The following is a 15,342-nucleotide window of genomic DNA, read 5'->3' as shown; positions in this document are numbered from 1 at the left end:
CTACATAAATTACTTATGACATTAGTCAAGTATTAGTGGGGTAAAAAGTTAAATAGATTTAATTTAAAAAATAATGCTTTTTTAAAAAATTATTTGAGATTTTCTTAAAATATTAATGTTTTTCTTTTCTCTATTAAAAATGAAAAAGATTCCTGTCTCATAGCAGCGTAGCAGTTTGAGAAAAGGTTTTAAAGAAATAAAACAGTAATGAGAAACATATATTTGTAGTACTTTACAATTTCCAAACAGCTTCCACATTCATAGTTATGACCTCCAGTTTATAGATTATGGATAAATAATCATGGAGATGTTGTTAAATTTAATGAGTCTAATAATAAAATTAAGTTTTAGTTATGCAAATAATACAATAAGCTTTCATTGAGAGTTCATTCTGGAGTCTTAAATTAATTCTTTACTCAAGCAACTAGGTTTATGTTGCTTTATCTTCTTTGTGTTCCATAGAGCAAACTTTTAAAGTGATTCCCTTTAGTTTTTGAACACCTAAATGTTCAGGGGTAATTTAAAGAAAACACGTTCATTTTAGAGCCACACAGCAGGGAGAGAAGAAAGTTACAGCCTTGACCTTGGATAGACTCTAGAGAAGTCATTTATGGAGGGAAGACAAAACAATTATAGTTCTATACCGACCAATGTATCACTTAGCTTTTCTGACAATAAGATGAGGCTTTCAGAGGGAGGATGAATGGGGTAGTAGAGAAAGTTATTAATAGTAAGAATGATCAAGAAGTGTAAGGAACAGATTTTTAGAGGTATTGTATTTAAGAATCCTTTATCTTGTTTTAAGGCTTAGCTAATGAATTGCTAAATATAGATGTTCAGGGAAAGCCTGTAAAATAACTAATCCCAATAATTTTTCAGATTTAAAAATGAGCTTCCCACCAGGTTGGGATAGGAATGTATAGAAAATAATATATAAAATATATTTGACAAATTTTGTGAAGGAAACTCATAAAGTTTCTGAGACTATTTCAGAACAATAAAGTTTCAGCCAGACTGAGCCTGTTATCTATGTATTCCTAAAAGATTAGCAAGACCTCTACACATATGTAGATGTTTTAACAAAAATATGTACAGTTGACATAATGTTTTTCTCAATTTGATTTTCTAAATTAACTGTTGTACTATTTGAAAGGAAACAGTGTAGTAAATAGAATTATGTGTTTATGATTTTTAGTTCTAATTTTGAAACTAGCTGTGTGATTGATCATCAGTAAAATGAACAAATGGAAACAAACTTCTAACCTGGAAAAGCCCTTACAAGTTTAATAACAGATTATTCTTAGTGACATGGTTTTAAAGATGATAAATTCTCAAATAATGATTCCCCCTAATTCCCCTAATGAATAAGATCTCAATATTTTATCATTGAAAAACATGTCTTTCCTCCATTTCCTCTTCCAAATCATGTTATTTGGACTAGATATAAAATTAGGAACTGTCAACCAATGTTTTTATATATACAAAAATAATACCTATTATGCATCACTGTGGAAGAAAAAAATGATTCAAAACAATATGGTCTTAGGCCTGGTTATGACTTCCAATAATGTATGGTCATAAATCTTTTCTCTGGGATTCAATTTCCTCATCTAGAAAATGGGGGAGAAGTTAGTCTGCACGACTCTGAAGTTTGTTTCTATCATTCTATGATTCCACTATTTTTAAAAAAAATTCTAGATAAATGTAAACATCATTCAGGGATATTGTGGCAGATAAACTTAGCATGGGATGAATATATCATTATATTATAGTGAATGTTAGTTAAGCAAGAGTAAAGTGTTAAGTGATTTAATATTAGGTAGAAGATCATTTATACCTCTGTCATAATTATAATTATTCAGATCTCTCATTTTATTTTTAAATAAATACCAGTGTGACTTTAGAAAGAATAACCTCAAAATAAGTATATTTTGTTACATATTGAATAGTGAATTATTGAGATATTTACATCTTATAAAAATATTGACTTTTGATTAAAATACTCCACTGAATAAATATGTAAAACACTATTTTTCCACAATGTTCATTGGATCTCTTAATTTTCTTGGACAATTATTTATGTCCAATTGTTTTACAATGATTGTTGTCCTTCTATATTTTGAACATAATCTCGGAACCATATACTTATCTATATTTAACTATGTTTCACTGTAGTTAAATTGTTGCTGAGTAAATGCAAAAATACTACGTAATTACAATTCTTATAAATTTGGAGAAAGAAAATGACTCCTTTGTATTAGACCTTCCATATTTGAAAATCACTTAAACTCAAGACGACATCAAATGTTTTGATGTGGAATTATCATCATTGACTTAGTGAGATAACCATGATAGAAAAGAGATAAAGAAAATACAAAATGGTATTTCACATGGACAATTTTTTGTATAAACAGTATATATACTTATATTTAAAATAAAATCTCTAAGATAATATTCCCATAATGTAACAGTTTATTTCAATAGTATAAGATAAAGATCATCTTCCTTCCTTCCTTCCTTCCTTCCTTCCTTCCTTCCTTCCTTCCTTCCTTCCTTCCTTCCTTCCTTTATTTATTTAATATCAAACTGTGATGAACTTGTTTAAAATGAGAAACATAGAAAAAAATTGCTAGGAAGCTAAGAAATTTTGAAATATAACAAATCAATGAGTAATAAGTTTGCCAAACCTTAAATGTGTTTAGATAAATTCCCAAACATTTCATAGAGTTCTTTAATTTACTGGAATTTAAATGTACTATTTTAATCAACTGAATTTAGTAATTGGTTGTTTTAAGCTGAATAAGTGGCTTCATTAGGTCCATATATCAAAGATGGATATTAAGTTGCACTAATTAATGACAATGATACTATTTTAACATGAAAATGGTATCATTTGATATTAACAAGCTCAAGTTAAAATACATATTAATGGAGCAGCTTTAATATATTTTATAATAACAGCTCCCCTATATTTAGAAAATCACCCATATAATGACAATAATAGGAAATTTGAATCAATACTTAGTTTGATTAGTAAATTAATATAACCATTTTACAGATGGGGAAACTAGAGCTTAAAGCACAATTTACACATCATGCATCTGGGATCCAAATTAGATATTTCTGGAGATCTTTTAAAGGCCTGTTAATATTGGGTGAGGAAAATTAGTTATAAAATAGACTACTTTTGTTTAAAAATTATGTTTCTTGTCCAGAGTAGGCAAACTCATATAGATGAAGTAGATTTGTGGTTGCCAAAGACTGGGAATAAAGAAGATTAAGAGTGACGGCTAAAGGGTATAGAGTTTCTTTTTGCAGTGATAAAAATGTTCTTGAATTAGATAGTTGTGATGGTTGCACACTCTGTGTGAATATATTAGGACTGTGCACTGAACTGTGCACTTTAAAAGAGCAATTTTTTGAGTATGTAAATTATATTTCACCAGTTATTCTAAAATTTAAAAAAATATGTTTCTGATTTATTTGATAATTGATCTGATTCACCTAAATAATTAGAAATTTAAGTAAAACTATTAGTTTTATCCTACTCACTTCAAACGATATGACAAATACTTAAGTTATAGATTTTAAAGAGGAATTACATGATTTTATAGAAAAGTCTATTTTTATATATTGTCACCTTCATCTATCAACTGCCAGTTAATTTCATTGATATTCACAAAAGAATAGTCATTTTATACTATATTGTTTTGATGATTAAGAAAATTGTTAATAATTATTAGAAAAACAAACACATTGAGTATTGTGTGTAAGGCATTGTTTTTAAGCAAGTTAAATGTATAACTATGTCTCATTTTAAAAACTGTATTCTGAGGTTGATATTATTATTATTATTATTATTATTATTTACATGTTTTTAATCAGGAAACTGAGGTACAGGGAGCTTAAGGAAGACCACAAAACTTATGTGTGGCAAAATGGAAAACAGAGCCTAGATGATAGGAGTCCAGAAGTCATGCTCTTCACCATTTTATTTTTCTATAACCATTTTAATTTAATCAAAATGGATATATCTTAAATTACAACATAAAACATTATCAGAAAGTTTAACCTTGGATTTGGCTACAAAGTAGCTGATCAGCAGAGACTTGGACTCAATTACAGAAATGTAAAAATGGACTATATACTTTAGTTTTATGGACATCATATCTGAAACCCAATATTTATTTTACCACCATAATGTGAGGTTTTACAGATAGAACAATGTTTATGTATATAAAGGTTTGTAAGAGAAAACACACGCTGGAGTGAAATGAGTATGCAATTGGAGTGAGGGGAGAAGAGCTGGGCATATGGCTGGGAAACCATGACCCAAGTCCAAATATCATAATATCATCAGAATCTAGTAATTCATTTTTAATATCTTAGGTTTTCAGAATATTCGAACATAAATGAGTTGGAAGTGTGGAATTATGTTAAGAAAATTACTCAAATCATTTTAAATGGCAAAGGGATTTTTATCTACCAGTTCTGATTGAAAAATACCAGAAACTACACTGGTCCCTGAAATCCTAGTGAAGGAAGCAGATATGCAGATCATGTTTCATAGAATTCAAGAGTTGAGAAACAAGTTGGAATGCTCATAGCTAACTGGAGTACAGAAAGATACATTGTCTTGCCTGAGATCATATGTCCAGAGGCCAAACCTGGATGACACCGAACTATCCTGCCCCCAACAATTACTTTCAGTATTTCATGATGACTCCATATATGACATTTTTTGTTAGCCCAGTGATACAATAATAATACACTGAGAATGTGCTGTATACCATTTTTATATTTTAGTAAATACTATATCATTTAAAAAAATACTTTAAAAATCCCAGATTGATACATTATCATGGAAAAATCCTACATTGCTGTATTGCCAATTATTGATTAGAGAAATTAGAAATACTGATATGACGTAGTAAAATGAACCAACTATTAGATCTTCCTTCTCATTTGTGGTTTTTTGTTAGTTTGTTTTTTTCTTTTGACTTGAACTTAAGATGGGATAAACCTGCATTTATCCTGGCAGAACTAAAAGAAAAGTATATGAGGATTTATTTTTACTTCCCTAAAATGACATTTTGGGATGCAGTGCTCAGTTTCTAGTAAACTACAGAATAGGGTACACAGAAATATGAGAAAATTAGATTGTTATTCTTTTTAAAAACTATCCTAAAATCCCACTCTGAACAAAACTCCCTGGCCTGTCAGTGGTAAAGTGCACAGGGACACAAAATGTAGCATAAACAGGTGTACTCCAGACTGAAAACAAGCTGAATTGTTTTTATTTTAAATGTTTCTTATCTGCCAACTTAACTGAATTAATACACACATACTTTAAAAACAACAAAGGCAGACATACCATGTTATATATTAAAGACTGCTATTGCAGTTTCTGAAATCTTCTCTCAAGAAAAGGATTTTCTTTGCTGAAAAGCTATTATCTCAAGACTGAAAATTATTTGTCTATATGACACTACAATTCCTTTAATAGAAAGTTAATAAGATATGTCATATTAGTTCCTTATTAATTTATGGCTAGATAATTTTTAGAGCTTTTTTGTCCCCTGCCACCAAGCGTTTCAAAGCATTAATTCAAGTAAAATAGTTTGCATCCATACAATTAGATTTGAGAATATTTCAAATGAGGAATCTCTCACTACTCAAGGAATTAGATGGGTATTCCTCAAGCTAAGATTCAAAATGATTATCTCTTAAAAAGTGGGATCTTTAAATAATAAAAATACATTTTTGAAAGGTTTCTGTTTGTTTGATTTTTGTATATAATAACAAAGCCAGTCCTATCTGTCCTCTGCCATGTAGACTATTTGTCTCTTTTCAATTGTAGCCTGGACAAGAAAATTATATATTAAAGTGAATTGGGAGGGCTGCTGTTTTACCACCTTTACTAGCTCCTTTACTAGTTTTCTATTACAGATTTGGCATATGTGTATTAATGAGAGAAATGCAAAACTCAACTGAAATCTGTCCTCGATTCACCCCGAGGGACAAAATTAGATGACTAATTTTAAACAAATTAGATGACATTCTTAATACACGTGTCTCTGCTGTTCATGTTCCTTTGGGTCCCTAAATCCATCCTCCATCCTTTTTTGCAGTGCTCTGTGCTTTGGGAGGCCAACTTCTTTGCACTTGCTTCACCCAGATTCTTTGATCTCTGATTTTCAGTGGGATTCAGTTAATGGAAAGTTACTGGAAGGCAAGAGAAGAAAGCGGTCCAATATTGACTCCTCCTCCCCCAGTCTTCCTACCTGATTGAGGTTTGGATACTGGTTGTGTCTTTCTTTGACTATTGCTCTATTCAACCTTCTCTGTTTCTGTCTCACAGTCCTCGGACAGGGTAACCTTGTTCACTTTGTTTGGCCTTTCAGAGCCGATGTTGATAAAGCACCTTGCTATTGAGAGTTCCCTCTCCTGTTTCTCCATCCTTTATGAGTTCCTCAAACTGCCCAAATTTCTGTGAAAAATCTCTTTTTAATGACATTTTTAATAAACTCTTTAGCTACCATTTCGATTTCGAGACCACGATCAGTTCATGCTAATATCTGAGTAAAACTTTATCTAAATTAGAAAAAAAAGTTTATGCTCAATATTTAAAGAACATAACTTCAAGGAAGAAGAAGAAAAAAAAATGCATTAAGACCGCTGTAATTTATTCAGTTTAATACAGACTTCTCTAAAATACGTATCTTACTGAATCTAATCCAATTTCTCATCTTAGTTCAAAGTAGATTTTGCCTTCTCTATTGAAACACTCATTGATTAGGATTCTTTGCTTACTAGTGGGTTTAATAAAATAGCCCTGGGAATATTTGAGTTTATCTATCTTTCTAAAATGAAAAATTACCGGACTTAAATTAAGTATTTCCATTTATTATACTGAACACTTGGAACAAAATTCCCTTTACACTAATGCAATTCTTTAAACAATATTAGTGAAGAAAGTTTAATTTCTGCTCTTACTCACCTGTTAGCATTTATAGTAACTTTATTGACTCTTTTAAAATACTTTTGAACTCTAATTTTTAACTGTGAAACTGCTACAAATCATTGGTCTTGCAGTAGTTTAAACCAATGTCCTACTGAAACAATTGCTTTTTCTTAGTGATTTTTCTTAATAATTTAATAGAGACATTTCTTTACTTAAGAGTCAGAGCTATTGCAGCATAAGTATAAACCGTTCTGATGCTAAAATTGCATAAATATTACATACATATTTGAGAAGTAATTTGGAAAAATCTGTCACCTTGCCTTGCAATCAGCTCATTCACCACCCTTTGCATCAAGTAGCTTATAATTTTCTGGCCATAGGTTAATTTAAATGAGCACAGAAAGCGAAAGGGAGATTATCTGAAAGTTAGAGAAATAAGTAACTACTGCATTATTGAAGCAAGAGATGTTTCAAAATATTGCAATTATCCAAACACTTATTGCAAGTCCATGAACTCCCCAAAGTTAATAGGTTATTAGCTCCTTCCTTCTCAGAAATCATGCTTTGTGGCACTGGCTCTTATTTATTGTCCTGGAAGAAAGTTCCAGCTGAATTAAAGGTCATCTTCAATCCCAAAGTTAGTATAATTAGTATCAATTCTGTGTTTCACCAAATTAAGGTAGGTGGTTATTAACTGTATTTTTCATGTGGAGTGTCAAAAGACGTAAGAGCAGTGCCAGCAATCATTTCAGCTTCAAAAGCACAGCTCATAAATTTAATTTGTTGTTTAGTAAGAAAGATACAAGTTTAGTTTATTAATGATTTTTTAAAATAATTTTAAAGACGTTCTAGAAATACATGTATTTATATATGTAGGCCAAGTTTTTAAAATATAAAACAGATTATCAGCCTAATAATGTTATTCATTTAGTCTTGATATTTTACAACTGATGGGCTTTCTGGAGTATAATAATTATGGGAAAATTTTAATTTAATATTTATATGTCTATTACATAAAAGTGAATTAAAGAAAATAGCACAATCTACTAGGGTACATTTTCTTTTCCTTCTTGGAAGTTGTTTTGCAGAAAATGTATATATTATTAGATTATATTAAATCTGGGATTATCATAAAATCAATGAAGACACTCCTACATTTGTAGAAGTAAAAACAATATTAGTAGACTGTTCACTTAAAATAAATGTAAACTAATAGAACAAAGGTTTCTTCTAAAATTGATCTAAGCCAAAGAAATAAACAAGCTTAAAATGAACCTCTTAAAAATGTTTGATGTTTTAAATTGCACAAGCCACAAGAGTGCCCTTAGAAAACAGAAGGGAGCAAACATGTTCTGCTTCCCATCAGAGTGGTATTGGAAAGAAAATATGAATGCCAGTTTTCCTCAACTATTTCCCAAATGCCATAAAGAAATAGGTAAACATTTAAAGATTTACAAACTTTTCCAGAGTTCAACTTCATTCAAGACAAAGGCAACACTCCATTTAGTTTTGGAAATGGTTACGTAAAACAAGTGATACATATTTCTATTCCAAATAAGCTCTACTAGAAGAGAAAGAACAACTTTAGTATCCTGTGCTCAGGTAGAGTACCCTAATCTGAAACATTGTCATTTTTCAAATGTGTGCGTCCATAGCTAACTGAAAGACCAAGAACTCCCCTCTGCATTCCCACCCATGTCCATTCTGTAGCCACTCCCTTCCACACTGACAACACGGTACTTGTCAGTAAGGTTGAAAGTGCCTCCAACTGCAAAGCATATGTGTTGCTTGTTCTTTCCAAGTAAGAAGCATTTTTAGTATCCTATCTTCATAATGAACTATGTTTCACATATTTATTTTTAAAACTAGGTGAACTTTATATAATAATTATTGTTTTGCTTTTTTTCTTTTAAAGACTACTGGAAATTTTGCTACCTTAGTGCTTAAATGTGCAAACCTATCTTTTGGCAGATAAGCAGGTCTCTTTATATAGAGCATCTGGAGACTGAATTATTACTTGATTTTTGTCAAGTGAAAAAAGAAACAAAAACATACTGACACTTAATTTTTAAAATCTTACAACACCATGCAAATTGTGTTTTATTACCACCAATAAAACCAGAAACATTTTTAATTGCTAAACACTCATAATATACACTCATAAAGAACTTCTTGATTTGCACATTTTGGGATTTAACTGTGTCAAGATGATATATTTTACAATTGCAAACGCTCTGTTTGAGTGTTTTTATAGTGACTAACTCAGAGCTATAATTATTTTGCTCCATTCATTCTTTCTCAGTGCTGGTTTTCTTTTTCTTTTGTTCTGATAAATGTTTCTGTATCTCTTTGCATTCTATTTTTCAAAGTGTCTATTTCAAAAGGGAACAAGAGTATACATTAATGAAACCAAATAAAAATAAAATAAAGATAGAGGAGTTTCTTTTGACATGAAGGAAATAGAGAATAGAAGCACAGGCCAGATCATTATTGTTCTTAACTTGAATTAATTAAATGTTTTAGACAGTGGTTTGAAATGTACATGTATACATTTTGTGTTTATTTTTACTTTAGTTTATTGTATTTTGAAGCCAGGGAAATAAAATAATAATTGAAATAAAGGAACCTGTATATAAGCTACTATTTAATAATCAACATTTTAGGCAATTGTAATTCATAAAAAATGCCCATATTAAATATGAGTAGAATTTTTAAAATTCATCTCAGTTTCTCTATGCTGACACAAAGTAAATACTTCAGCAACTTTTATGTTCATTTGATATAGCCTCACTTTTCGTACATGGTTTTTTACAAGTCACTAAGTTTCAAACATCTTTAAAGAAGGAAAGTAGTTATATATTAACATCTTTCAAACAGCAATATTTTAGAATCATTCTTAATAATCAAACAGGTTCCTAAGTTCATTTACATTTTAATAATTAAGTTATATGATTCATATGATTTAAAAATACAATGGCAGCATCTGGGCTAAAAATTATGGGCCTATAATTCTAGACTGGAACTATATTAATTCTAGATATATGCTAAAATTCATCTTATTCTATATGGACAATTTAAAATATTTCACTTACTATTACATTTTTAAACATAAGCAACAAAATTAGTATGCAATTTAATTGTAAAGAATTGAATACCTGTAGTGTGCTTGACATTAAGTTTTTGATTGCCAAGGTATCCATTGCAAAAGACATCCACGTTGAATAAACATTGCCAGCAGTATGATATAGTTACTAGCAAAACAACCAGATAAGTAACTACAATCCCCTACCTATGAAGCTGCCTCTTTCAGAAAGTTCTGGGTAACCTAGATAACTGATTGCTTTAAATCATTTCCTTTACCTTCCAACACCTTAATTCTCGTTCTTGCTCTTTCGTTTGAAATCTGCCAATAAAAAGTGAACCCATATAATCAAAAATGTTGTAAATATTTTGTAGGGTATCTGATGGATACTTGTCTTATTAGAGAGTCCACTTCATGGACTGTGTACACTGACCACTGCAGTGCATACCTGAAGCTGAAGCTGAATAATGGTAAATGCCAACTATATTTTTATTTATATATAGTAATAGGATGTGGAGTGCAACATAGAGAATGGAGTCAATGGAATTGTAATGGCTATACGATGTCAGAGAGGTGGTGGATTGGGGGAGGAGGGTTATCACTTTGTGGGTTGTAACTGTCTAACTATTACATTGTTTTGTTCTGAAACTAATAAAAAAAAGTGAACCCACAAAACCACAGACACCCCACACTTGTACCCTAATAAAGACAGAGTCTCAGGTCTGTGTGTGCTCTCTCTTAGTACTACCTGCGACCTCACTGTGTGGCCCTCCAGGACCTGTAAGAAATTTTGTTCATCATTGTTCCTTGATGGTTTCTAACTGACGTACATCCTGCGATCACAAGAATCACTAGGGCTGGTCCAGCCATGACATTGGCCATGGGAGGAGGAAATGTATGCGGGGTTGTTACAAGTAATAGGGACCCAGGTGAGTGCCTCAGACATTTCTAACCAAGAGCATCACTATTGATAACATGAAACAACATAAAAGCTCCCATATCTATTTTTTTGCGAGTTTGGTCATTATTACTACAGTTGTAGATAGCTTGAAAATGGTATATTTTCTTAAATGAAAAAAAAAAATAAAAAGGTCCTTCATTTTTGTTTAGCAGTGCCATTCTGAAATAAGTTCCCACTGCAATTAACCTCATTATAACCAACAAATTGACAGAGACTACTGGACAAATTAGGTAATTTTATTAATAAAAAATCATTTCACTATTTCAAACTCTGAGGTAAAACCAAATCTATATTTGAACCAATAATTCCTTTGGATTTTTAAATATCTTGCATAAACAATTTCATCATCATTTTTAGGATTTTTCCCCTATCTGATATATTGAAATGCATGAAGTATTTGAACATAATCTTAGTTTTAGGAAAGGGAGTATACCAGCTATATATCTTCTCTCCATATCTATTACTTTAAGAGCATTCACAGTCTTACAGAGGTAGAAACAGATAGCACATTAGGAGTTTAGGAGTTCTTCTGTCTTGATAAGTATAAAAGATTCAGTTTTTCACACTAAATTTAAAAATTATGATAGATATATCCACTGATATATGTCACCCTGTTTTATATATGTTTCTTGAATTTTCAATACCTTTATATAACTTGTAAAATGAGGGTACTGCTAAAGATGCCTAGATTATGACATAATTATTATGAAATTAAAATTACCTGTATGATAAAAATAGAAATTATTTTCAAATTAAATACACCACGCTAAAATGATATTATACTAGAAATCACATTAGGTCATTTGGAACTATTTTATAAATGATTATACTTAACTCATTGAAATTTATCACAATGACCTAAAAAAAACACCACACAAACATTAATGAAAGAGAGAGAGAGAGAGAGAGAGAGAGAGAGAGACACTCTTTTGAATGATAGGGCTAATCAGGACCCTAGTCTTAAAATATTGCAATTTTCAAAAGCATAAATTAAAATGTGTTGGTACAATAGTCTTTTGTAATGAAAAAAATATAAGAGAGCTATAACATCTTCAGATTTTAGATACATGACATAAATCCAGAATACTATAACATGAAAAGTTTATAAACTGTTACATTCAAAGATAGATGACATATAAGTTCCATATATGCTACACCATTTTTATCTAATGTTTTCATATGATCGATTCAAAATTGTTTGAAATAAAAAAAGTAGTCAGTCCACTAACACCAAAGAATTTTACCAGGATTAAAACTATAATTACTATAGGACAAAAAAGATACCATTTCATTAATTACATGATGCAACTACATGCAAACATATTTGTTTTACTAAAAAGAAGTGAGGAATACTCCTGTTATGCACTGAGTGCTGATTATGCTTCCAGAACCCTAGATATTATCCAATTCTCAAGACAACCTGGGAATCAAGTACTGCTATTAAGTGTTTCTCACCTTTTCTGATGAAAATGCTGAGGCTCCATTTGGTTCACTGTCCAAGACCAAAGACCTTGCAACAGATAAACCAAAACTCACACCCAATAAGTCTCCAGGGCTCACTATTCTCCACCTTTCCATGATTGCTCAAGCTTGCTCTCCTCTCTGTGTTCTAACATCTTATTTGTAACAAATTACTACAATTGCTAACTTCTCTTGCATGTGGTTGAAGCTCTCTTCCTCCAAACAGTGATGTATTTCACGTACAAACTGAAGAGAAGTGCAAATTCTCAAGGTTATAACTAACTATTTGAGTAATTTATTTTGCTTTATTTCATCTTGATTTTAATATAGCCACAGCTGTGATTCTTTACATTTATTTTAAATTGGATATTTATCATATCTTAGGATGGAAAACTCAGAAATAATAGTAGTGGTGAAAGAGTGTCAATGGAGATATGAGCAGTGATGCATTTGTGGTCATTTATTAAATAGATAAATGTTATAGTTCATAAAATTTGAAGAAATGCCATTTAAACTTAATAAAATCAAACAGTTTATTTCAGGTTTTTGAAGGAGAGAAAGTGATGAAACAAGTAAACTTAAAAAAAAATTCTGCAAGCTGAGAATATTTAGTTATCTTTAGTTTTCAGCTTTTCTTAGTAAACATATTTTTATTATATCTTTTAACCATAATTTTGAAACATCTTTTACTAGTTCATGAATAAATGAATTACAGTTAAAATACAATTGCATCTGAAAGCTCTAATTTAATAGGTAATGCACAATTAAGGGACTATCATATAGAAACTTAAAAAGTACAAAGTATAAAATTCCTAACAATGTTTACGTACCGACTGAATCCCTCATTCGCTCAATTATGAACTAGAACATTAATCATGTAGGTGAGCTTTGTGATTTTCTTTAGTCCTCAATTGTTGAAGATGAGAGGGAAAAAGGAATGACATTTAATGTCAATGCTACTATTTTTGTTACATAAAATAGGTACTATAGATTGACTAACTTACAAAATACATTTTTCCTTCTACATATGTTGGTGCCATTTGAAAAATGTTATGTTTTAACTGTTGAGTAAAAAAAAAAAAAAATGAGTGTTATATGTTGTGTGTGTGTGTGTGTGTGTGTGTGTGTGTTTCTTTGAGGTTTGCTTATGTGTTCCTTTGAGAGAAAGATTAATCCTTTTAACATTTTAAAAGTCCATGGTATAAAGTTCACAAAACATCTTAGGAAACCTATAAAAAAGTAAATTTACTTGAAAAAGTAGAAAATTGATTTCATTTTAAAAGGCTGGGTAAAATGCAATAGTTAAGACATTACTTAAGATACAATACAATAGAATGTTGTTCAACACTTCACCTTGAAATAAAACACTTTTATCTTATTTTGGGAGGAAATGCATTAATTTAATTGTGGTGAGTTTAGATACAATACCTTCAATTTCCTTAATTTTAGGGCCTGGCATATTTCCACATATATAGCAGGTACTCAATATTTGTAGAAGAAGGAATGGATAATCGATTATTGGGCTATAAAATAACATGTTAAATCAATATGTCTCCCTCCATTTTTACCAAAGTGATTTGTCTGCAATGTCAGAACTACATTATCATCAAGATTTTGTTAGTATGTAATAATTACATTTTATTTGAATTACTGTTTTAAAAATTCTGTGAAAAAATAAACAAAATAAAATAAAGTAGAACTTTAGATATTTTTCATTTCATATAATATGTCAAAGCATTATTTACTGTTTTCTTCATCTTTATTACTTTCATCCCATCTTTACCTAAATTGTTTTAAGAAAGATCTGTAAACTTTCTCACATGTAGATTTAGCTCAAATACAATTTGTTTACTAAACCTAAAATAAACCTAGGTATTTTAGAGAAATTTTCATTGCTACTATGATCAAATTTTAGCTATAATATAACTGACATGATTTTGTATAATATAACTGACATGATTATTAAAAATGACCACTTACCAGATATAAAAATTCTGGGGACAAGAGAAAAATACTATGATAACCGTTAAGTAAAAGCTGGGAACTCAACTTAATATTGGGAAATAATAAAAATTCCAAGAAAAACAGTCTAATTGAACAATCTTTACAAGTTAAGGAAAATAATTCTAAGTTGGTCTTTGGTACAATTTTAATTAAATATATATTAATGTAAAGACCGCATGATTTCAAGGTAAGTTTAACACATATTAGCGTAGCGAACATGACACGAAACAGGTATAAGAAGCAGAAAAAGACAGACTTAAATAGGACAAGTTATCTCTGAACATTGTTTATGCAGAAATAAAGTTTAAAATGTGCTTTTTTAAAAATGCACTCAAAAATATTTTTATTTCTTCATTATCACTAATAACTTAATAACGGCTCAGGGATGCTTTTTTATATTCATGAACCATAACATAATTATTTTTTTTGCCCTTAAGGATTACTTTCATTTCTTTAAGGTCACTGTCCTTAGGGCAAGAATGCTTGTTTATAAACTGATATCAGTAATTATTTATGGAGCCAAATATCTATTTCTGTCATCCCAGAGAAACCTAGAACATTTGCTTTTAGAACGTTCTGTTAGTAGAATTAAGTGCACCCACTCAGCAAACCACTTCAGGATAACATGCTGAAAATTAAAGTTCTATGTTTTTGTATAGTTTATAAACAACCCCAGGGTTTATGTCAATTTTAGAACAAATTCAGCACTGTATTTATTTTAATCTGGTTGCTGAGGAATAATAGCAAGGCATTAACATTAAACTGGGATCTTAAAAAACAAAAGCTATCTCTGTATCCTTGGACATCTTATTTGTTTGTTTGTATTTACAAGGTAAGACTAAAACACAGTGTCCCATGTTCATATTTTAA

The 15,342-nt window shown here is 30.3% G+C and overlaps 1 protein-coding gene across 4 annotated transcripts in view; it reads right to left on the bottom strand.

Moving 5' to 3' along the window:
- CADM2 (cell adhesion molecule 2) overlaps positions 1 to 15,342 on the bottom strand; it is a 1,102,443-nt gene that overhangs the window by 56,537 nt on the left and 1,030,564 nt on the right. The gene's annotated exons all lie outside the window — the stretch shown is intronic.

This window comes from Rhinolophus hipposideros, assembly GCF_964194185.1.
Source record: "Rhinolophus hipposideros genome assembly, chromosome: 2".
Lineage (NCBI taxonomy): Eukaryota > Metazoa > Chordata > Mammalia > Chiroptera > Rhinolophidae > Rhinolophus > Rhinolophus hipposideros.
This window is presented reverse-complemented; position numbering and strand designations above follow the sequence as displayed.